This window comes from Echinops telfairi, unplaced genomic scaffold (genome assembly GCF_000313985.2).
Source record: "Echinops telfairi isolate 266 unplaced genomic scaffold, ASM31398v2 ScPeMD7_41;HRSCAF=154, whole genome shotgun sequence".
Lineage (NCBI taxonomy): Eukaryota > Metazoa > Chordata > Mammalia > Afrosoricida > Tenrecidae > Echinops > Echinops telfairi.
In genome coordinates this window covers 97,974-107,585 of record NW_022103939.1, presented here as the reverse complement: position 1 = coordinate 107,585, position 9,612 = coordinate 97,974, and the positions used below count along the sequence as shown (strand labels likewise).

General features: G+C 44.9%; 1 pseudogene; it reads right to left on the bottom strand.

Annotated features, from left to right (window-relative positions):
* Positions 1–3,422: 3,422 nt before the first annotated feature.
* Positions 3,423–9,612, bottom strand: part of LOC101650002 — a 10,363-nt pseudogene continuing 4,173 nt past the window's right edge.

Genomic DNA, 9,612 nt, shown 5'->3' with positions numbered 1-9,612 from the left:
GTCACTTAAGAGGTTTTAATATCCTAATTTCAACTCAACTGAGTAGGATGTAGAACTTTGTGGACTATTTTATGTCAAATGGCTTTGGTGTCCCCAGAGACTATCATTCTGAATTCTCAGGCCCTCTCAAGACTGTGCCTATGAAATGTTCATAAGTTTGCTTCTTGTTTGCACCACCACATTCATGGATACATTTCCCACAAGGGTAAGTGCCCATGCACAAATATTCTCTGTTTTACACACACACACACACACACACACACACACACACACACACACACACACGTATTCTCCCACTTCCCCTCTCACACCCATTAAGCCTGCATGTCCATCCATGCATCTACACACAGATCACCATGATTGCCTAATAATTAATGTATATATATATATATTTTACATTTGTTGATTTTCACTCTTCCAATCCTCTGTTTCTTCCCGTATTCATAATTTTTGCTGACCCTCCTTTTATTTTATTGTCTATTACCATTCCCTTCACCTGAACTAAACGTATCTACTCTCTAGTCAGTAACTCATCCTCCCGTTCCCTCCCACCCCTGGTAACCATCACCCAAGGCGTCTTTTAGTGTGGAAACACTGTCTTGACTTTCCATAACAGTAATCGCAAACACTTGTCCTTTCATGACTGATTAGCTTCACTCAGCCTGAGCCTTCCAGGTTCATCCATGTCATGAGGTATTTCTCAGGTTCTTTTAGAGTTGTGTAGCATTCTGTTGTGTGTATATTCCATAGTTTGATTATCCATTTATCCACTGACTAGCATTTCGGTTGTTTCCCTATTTTTGCTAGGATGAATAATTCTTTGATGAACCTGGGTATGTATATATCTATCTGTATTGAGCTTATTTCTTTAGAACATATTCTAACTAAAGCTGCGGTTCTCAACCTGTGGGTTGTGGCCCCTCTGGGAGTTGAACGACCCTTTAGCAGGTCTCACTTGATTTATAACAGTAGCAAAATCACAGTTATGAAGTATCAAAGAAAATAATTTTGTGGTTGGGGGTCACCACAACACGAGGAACTATATTAAAGAGTCACAGCATTAGGACGGTTGAGAACCTTCCAAATCCCCACAAGCAATTCCTGAAAATGTTCACAGATCTGAAAATATTGTTAAAACAATTGCTGTAACTTCAGTAGAAACAGAAAGGATTTTTTTTCCCTCAAAGATAAACTTCATATGTTCAGAGAAGGGAAGTTGCTTGTTTCTAATCCAGCAAACACAGGGCTTATTTGTTATTGTGTCCAAAGGAATGGGATCCTATTCCTACGGTGAAAAGATAGTTAAGGATAAATCGCACAGCCACTGATTCTCAGATAAAAGCGAGCAATATTGCAAGTGAGGATGCCAATCAAGAAGCAATCGGGAAATATCTTAAATAACAGTTTACAGTTTTTTCTGCTAGATATTATTTAATATTTTCATTCATATTTTAAAACTTTCTTTTAACAGAATCTAGTTTTGTGTATCTCTTTTCAATGCTCTTATTAATGGCCTGAAATAATAAACTCCCTTTTGGTATATATATATTTATACATAAAACAGCTATTAGGGCAGCAAACCTGTTAAGTTCTTTGAATCCTACCACTGCCTGTAGGACAGGATAGAGCTGACCCTCTGGGTTTTGGAGACTGAAATTCTTTACCGGAATAGAAAACCTTGTGTTTCTCCTGCAGAGCGGCTGGTGGTTTCAAACCGCTGATGAACACACCACTACACCTCCAGGGCTCCAAACTAGAGGATTGAATTTCAAGGCCTCAGAAACTAGATGAGAGGTGATAAGAACAGCAGGGATGGTTCCAATACGACACAGAGAAAGAGGAAAATGTGTGATCGGGAAGATATGTGATGCTTTTACTAAGATCGACAATTTCCCCAATACTCAGCATGACTAGATGCATTTAGGTGGGAGGTAAGAAAGACTGAACACACTTTATAGCCATGGCGGATAAAAGGGTTCCTCCATTCTCCATTTTCACCCACAGGTGCGCATCCAGTCCACAGACTGGTAAGTCTTTACCCCTGCCCAGGGCATATGGTACTAACGCAGGATTCCTTAGCCTGGCTCACTTTAACATTCCCGTCATCTCACTTCTTTTAATGAAGGCATTTGTAAGCCTCGGCTGCCTTCTCCCCATTCTTCCCACTCTCATTCCCACCTCCAAGGCCATGTGGGGAAAATGCCCATTTTCTGTTGTGCTCCTCTTTCAGTTTCCTTTTTTCTCTTTCTTCTCTATTTTAATTTACTCATGAGTTGCCCATCTGGCTGTGATGCCTAGTGCTCCTCTCCACAGCTCTCAACAGGGCTCGAAGCCCCTGTGCATGTCTCCTAACTGCTGGGCATTTCTGGAAGGCCTGTGCTCTCTTAACTCTTGGAAAGATACTGCTCTGTTCCTGCAGGTCTGGGAAGAGGACAGGGCTGCATAACCCTTATTTTCTTTTGGTACAGTTTCTTGACTCTATACAACCCCTTTGTTCAAATCAACTTAGATGTAGCCATCTTTAACAAAGGTGTCAAAAATTGGTGTCTTCAAAAGCAGATGCTGAAATGTGTGGGGTATAAGACATTGATTAGGGGTGAACAACTGGGAAAGAAAGGGGTCAGAAGCAGGACTGGGCAGAAGGTGAGCAATTCCTCTTCTAACTATGAACCCAAGGGAGTGCAGGTCCAAAGCACAAGCAGATACTTGTACACCAATGCACATTGCAGCACAGTTCATTGACCTGAACTAAATGGTCTACATGTTCCAATATGTTCCACCCATGGCAAGTTCAGTGGCACCGTCAAGGCTGAGAACAGGAAGCTTATCATCAATGGGATGTATATCTCCATCTTCCAGGAGCGAGATCTCACCAACATCCAGTGAGGTGAGGGTTGTGCCGCATATGTCACTGAGTCCACCGGTGTCTTCACAACCCTATAGGGAGCTGTGGCTCACTTGAAGTTCCCTTCTGTAGATGCCCCCATGTTTGTGATGGGTGGGAACCACATATGGGTATGGTCACTCCCTCAAGATTGTCAGTAATGCTTCCTGCACCACCAACTGCTTGGCCACCCTGGCTGAAGTCATCCATGGCAACTTTGGCATCGTGGAGAGACTCATGACCACTGTGCATGCCATCACTGCCACCCAGAAGACCGTGGACGGCCCTTCTGGGAAACTCTGGCACAACAGCCATGGGGCTGCCCAGAACATTATCCCCACATCTACTGGCACTGCCAAGGCCGTGGGCAAGGTTATCCTGTTGCTGAATGGGAAACCCACTGCATGGCCTTCCTTGTCCCCACCCCCCATGTGTCCGTTGTGGATCTCACCTGCCATCTGGAGAAAGCTGCCAAGTGCGATGACGTCAATCAGGCCATAAAGTAGGCATCCAATGGTCCCCTGAAGGGCACCGTGGGCTACACAGAAGACCAGTTGTCTCCCGTGACTTCAACAGTAACACCCACTCTTCCACTTTTGGTGCTGGGGCTGGCATTGCCCTCAGCGACCACTTTGTCAAGCTTATTTCCTGGAATGACAATGAATTTGGCTACAGCAACAGCGTGGTGGACCTCAGGATCCACATGGCCTCCAAGGAGTAAGAAACACCCCACCTAAGACCATCAGCCCCAGCAACAGCACTAGAGAGAGAGGCCCTCAGATGCTGGAGAGTCTTTGTCCCCACTCAATCCCCCAACACACTGTGAATATTCCATCATCTCGAGTTTCCATCCAGACCCCCTGAAGAAGGGGAGGGGTTTAGAAAGCCCAACCTTGTGTACCATCAGTAAAGTACACAGTACCCAGGCTCAACAAACAAACAAACAATCAAACAAAAATACTTAGCAAGCCATGAGAAATTTCTGTTTGCTCAACAATTAGACATTATCAAAATAGTAATCCTTCCAATTTTCATCAAGATATTTTCCCAGAGAGGAAAGGGATAATCATACTGTTCAGTTCCCTTACGAATCTATCCCAAAATTTCTTCCGGAGACACCCCCCAACACCCAACCACCAATTTCTCTTTCAAGTCCTTGGCTGGTGCCAGAGGGTCCTTTGTTTTTATTCTCATCCTGATCCTATGGCTCACAGGGAAGGAGAGCCACAAATGTGCCTGGCTTGGAAACATTCTTGACATTTTTTTAATCATTTTATTAGGGGCTCAAACAACTATTATCACAATCCATACATACATCAATTGTATGAAGCACATTTGTACATTCATTGCACTCATCATTCTAAAAACATTTCCTCTCCACTTAAGCCCCCAGCATCAGGTCCTCATTTTTCCCTCCCTCCCCGCTGCCCCCTTCCTCATGAGCCCTTGATAATTTATAAATTATTATTTTGTCATATCTTGCCCTGTCCGACGTCTCCCTTCACCCACTTTTCTGTTGTCCATCCCCCAGGGAGGAGGTCACATGTAGATCCTTGGGAGGAGGTCATATGTAGATCCTTGTAATCGGTTCCCCCTTTCCAACCCACTCTCCCTCTACACTCCCAGTATCGCCACTCACACCACTGATCCTGAAGGGATCATCCGCCCTGGATTCCCTGTTTCCAGTTCCTATCTATACCAGTGTACATCCTCTGGTCTAGCCAGACTTGCAAGGTAGAATTCGGATCATCAGGGAGGGATACCCTCTGCAAGGGGATCTCCAGTGGCCTACAAATGGGCTTTGGGTCTCCACTCTGCACTAGCCCCCTCATTCACTATGGTAAGATGATTTTTTACATTTTAAAAGGTAAAAATAAATAAATAAAAATGAAATTCTTATTGAGTATCGGACCCAATTAAATTAACAGGAGACTTAAAGAATAATGCACTCTTAAATATTTTACTTGTTACGGAAAACGTTTTTGACCTTTTTCACAGGCTTGATTGAAATGACCTTGAAATTAGAAAAAAATGAAAATGAAAGATTGGCTCAGGTGAAATTTTATAACACAAATCACATTGGTTAACATTTTCGCAATGTGTCCACATCTCATTGTTTCCATTTATCTAGCTTCCCTCCTTGCAGTATCATTTTTGCTTTGGGGTGACTGTTGACCATTGGGGTTCGTGTATTTGATTGTTTCAAGGAGTCCTTCTTCAGAGGCGATGGTGTGTATTCTGGGCACTATTTTTTTATTTGGCCGAAAGGAGGCCTCTATGAGTGGCTTTGGTTCCAAAATCTGAGGATCTCTTGGGATGATAGACTTGAGGGGCCCCTTTAGTCTCTTATCAATTTAGTAAGTCTGTCTTTATGGAATTTTAATTTTTCTTAAATTTTTCTCTCATTCTATGCAGCATTGTATGCCACAAATATAGACATTTATGTACATACATGCCTACAAATAATACTATATATTCATGCACATATATTCACCTATGTCTTCCCAAACACACACAGCATGCATAACCACATGGAGCCTTACTGGCTTAGAGGTTATGCAATGGGATTCAACCCACAAGGTTAGCAGTTTAAAACCATTAGCTACTCCATGGGAGAGAGATAGGGCTTATCTACCATATATATAAGTGTATTTGGTTTGTATTACTGATGTTGCAAAATATTGTATAGTACCCACTTATATAATATATTCTTGTGTACCTCTCAGTGTCTTTGTTTACCTTGATCAGACTGCTTGGACTGTCCCGTGTTGTGTTCTAACTTTCCCATTGCCAGAAAAAGAAAGTGTCTACTATATAGATAGTAATTCCCTTAACATCAAAGAGCATTGCTTTCGGTGTATATATCTATTTTTGAGCTTAAAAAATGAGACCATAGAATATTTGTTATTTTGTGATTTACTTAATTCACTTAACATAATGTACTCCAGATTTAAATATGGTATATGATGTTTTGGATTCTTTATTATTCTCCTTCCATGTGGTGCAGTACTAGACTGGGTTCTTGATTTATTTCTTACAACGACCCTAGTGTGAATTGGGTAGAGGAGATCATTTTCTGGTATATAAAGGATACACATTTTATTTCATCTCCTTGAGATGATGACCCATATTGTAGCATCACGTAACCCAATTGTAGCAAGACCCATATTGTAGCATCACGTAACCCACTTTCTCCCTCTGTTTCATGTTTCCATTCCTTCGTCTTTTCTCACACTTCTGGACTTCATCCTTGGTAAATGCTGTCTTTTTATCTCAAATGAATGGTTATTCTGAAGTATGAATGCCTCCCTGGTATTACCGTGCAACTTGTAAATCTGTCCATTGTTCGATGAAAGTTGAGTCATTGGATTGAGGCCATTTCCAGACCTGAAGGGTGACTATGAGGTATAGTTGTGGGAGTTCCACCGTCTATAATTGATCAGTAAAACTGGTCTTTTTAAAAAAAGAATGATTTTGTGTTTTATTCCTTATATTTGTAGTAATTATATAGTATTTCATTGTGTGTATATGACACAGTTTGTTTCTATGTTTCTCTGAGTATATGTGCTGCCAAAGCGAGCACTCTGTTTCTCTGCTGATGGGCACCGAGGTGGTTTCCACCTTTTGGCTATTGTGAATAATGCTGCAATGAACATGTTTGTGCGCAATTTACTTGTGTCACTTTTCTTATATCTCTAGGATGTTCCAGCCATCATCTTTCTGTCACCAAATAACTGGGTACCAAACCCAACCCTCTACCGTAGAGTCAGTCCCAAACCATAGTGAGCCAGAAAGGGTTTCTGAGGATTTGAACATTTACAGAAGCAGACCCTCATCTTTCTCTCATGGAGAGGATGGGGAGTTGAACCAGCAACCGGCTATTAGTAGCCCAGTGCCCAACCCATAGCACCACCAATGACCCTTAGGGAAATGAAAACACCAGCTGTTATGGGCCCACCAACGGGACTGGAGAGGTTACAATAACGTAAATAGGGTGCATGGTATGCTTGGGGGTTGTGTTCATGCAAAAAAAAAAAAAGTATGTGGAAGTTTAATGAGGTGTAGTGGCTATATTTTAGATCAATTTGATGGTACCTGTGTGGAGGTCGTGGTGGAGTCAAACCTGTCAATCAAGTGGTCTTGTCTGGTCTTGCCGCTTTATGGGTGTGGCCTTTTCTGGAAGAAAGACAGTGAGAATAGTTTCCTTTTACTCTGGTGCTTTGCCTTCCTCCTTGCTGGGCCTTCACTGGGACTCTGTATCTACCTTCAGGGATGACCCATGTGAGCCACTGACCTGGAGAGATGGTGGAGCCTGCCATGTTTCCACCCACCTTGGATCCACTTGACTCTGTACACATTGGCCTGTGTTCTTTCTGCTCCCTGCTTCACCTTTTTGTAGCATCGGCCTGTAGCTATGTGAGTCTGAAGTGGGGCTCGCCTGGGGTGCTTTTTTGACATAGAATTAGCTCTTGATATAAAGCTCCTTCTTTCACATATGACTGTCACTGGTTTTGTTTCTCTAGAAAACCCAGCCTAGTGCACAAGGGGATTGGTTTGTGTGGCCATGCTGCTAGGCTGAAAATAAACCACGCCAGGGCAGAAAAGGGGGGAAAATGCTAGGAGAGAATTATGTCCTTTGGACCTGAGACCCCTGTGCTGAACTTCTTTGATCCAGGAGACAGAGGGTTATTATCAGAGGCAGTGAGAGATGGTGAAACTCAGTGATAATGATGTAGTGACAACAAAAGTAGCAGAATCAATCAGGAGATGGAAACACACAGAGAGTTGGGATTTCTGGTCCATGGAGTGCTTTTATGTAGGAGGCTTGCTGTGGAGTGGCATGCTCTGGACACTTGTTTGAGCAGCTAGATTTGCTGACATATAGAGCTAGAGTTGGATATTTTAGGATCATGGCTTGTTAGTAGAGTGAGGCGCCTCTAATCGGCAGCTATTTGCAGAATTAAAAGAGCATTGAAGTACTAGCAAGTGGCATACCTTGTACTTTACTTTTGAGTTAACCTGCTCTTTACTTAATTTTTTGTTGTTGTTAAATGGGGTTATTTCTGGCTCAAAGGTATTTAAAGACAATAATCTTAGAGAGGCCTCCAGTCTCAAGGAGTATTCCTGGTCAGCAAACCCCGCAAAGTGTGGCAAGGGCTTTGTTTCCTCCTTCAATGTGGGGAAAGCAGATTTCCCTCCTATGGACTTCTTTTCTGCAACAATCCCTCCTCCTTACCTCCCTGCCCATCCTTGTGCAACAGAAAGCCCGGTGGACACCAGAGAAGACACCCCCCAGTGAACTGTGCCCTCAGCCCAGCCCAGTCTTCATGCCCTAGACACCAGGGTGCTTCTCCTGCCACTCTCACCTGTCCGAGGCCTGACGCTGAGGGGCACAGCTTTCTTCTGACCAGCCCAGCTGCCAGGGGAGAAGAGGGGCCACAGTTTCTCAGTAAACCTGTCAGTGAAGGTGTAGATCTGGAGCGATCTGGGATGTTGTAAAAGGACATTGTGCCAGCCTCGCAGTCTAGGAATATGCCCACCCACTTAGGTTACGCCTTGGTGTGCAAGCACGTAATAGGCGCGGTGGTGGCCATGTATCTGTCCCCTGTTCCACAGGCGCACTCTCCAGTAGCCAGTCTCAGAGCAGAGTCAGCTCACAGAGTCCTGACACCCACCCACAGCCCAGTGGGTCTTGTCGCCCACCTCCACATCCTAGTAGTGTTGGCCTGCAGTGAAACCCTCTGTGGCCAGGTGAAGGTGAAGCGCTGTGGTGTGTCCGGAAGATCCTGCAATCTGGTTTCCACTGATTTGACTCTCTTCCCATCTTCTGGCAGGCCTAGGTTAGGATGCGCAGTCTCGGGAGCAGGGTCACGTCCGCTGGTGGGAGAAGCCAGAGTGGGGAGCAGTGAGCTGTTTAAGGATGTTCCCCAGGGCAAAGTACTGCCCAGGGAAATCATTGTAGGATGTCCTGTTCCTCCTCCTCCAGCCGGAAAAACAGCACAAGCTGGTCTGTGGAGCTCTGCACAGTCCTTTACGATAAGCTGCCAGCGACTCCCACCAGTTTTCTCAGGCTCTCCCGGCTTGTTCTCCTCCGAGGACTTGCAGTGGGTGACATTCTGCAGCTTCTGCAGCTTCTCCTGGTACCCCTGGGTGGCATTGCCCAGTGGCAGGACGATGTGCACTCGGTGGGTGTGGGAAATGGCACATGCCCAGCACACGGGCTCTTGGTCTTCCTAGCAGAAAAGACCGAGGGCCTCATGGTGCTGGGGGCAGAGGTTCTCTTCCTGGATCTTCCTCCTGACAGCCTCCAGCTGCTTGGCGATTTCCACCATGCTGCCCAGCTGCCGATTAGGCCGGAGACTAGGGTGTTGGGGTGTCTTTGGATACACAGGACACGGGAAGTCCCTCTTCAGATCCTCCAACCAGCGGGTGATACAGGCTTTGCAAAAGTTGTGACCACACCTAATGATGATGGGCTCCTTCCAGTACTCCAGGCACACAGAGCAGCTTGCCTCCAGCTGCAAGTTCTCCAGAGCTGCAGCTGTGCAGGGGACACAGGCCCCAGCCTCTGACAGGGCCTTCTCTGCCACTGTTTAACTCAGGCTTTGCTTGTTCTTCTTCCAAAACTCCCCAAGACTGCCAAGCTGCCACTGGCAGGCAGCCACAGACCACAGGTCTAAGCCTGGGAGAAGCAGAGCTTCAGCTTCCAAAGAGTGTTGTGTTGTGTG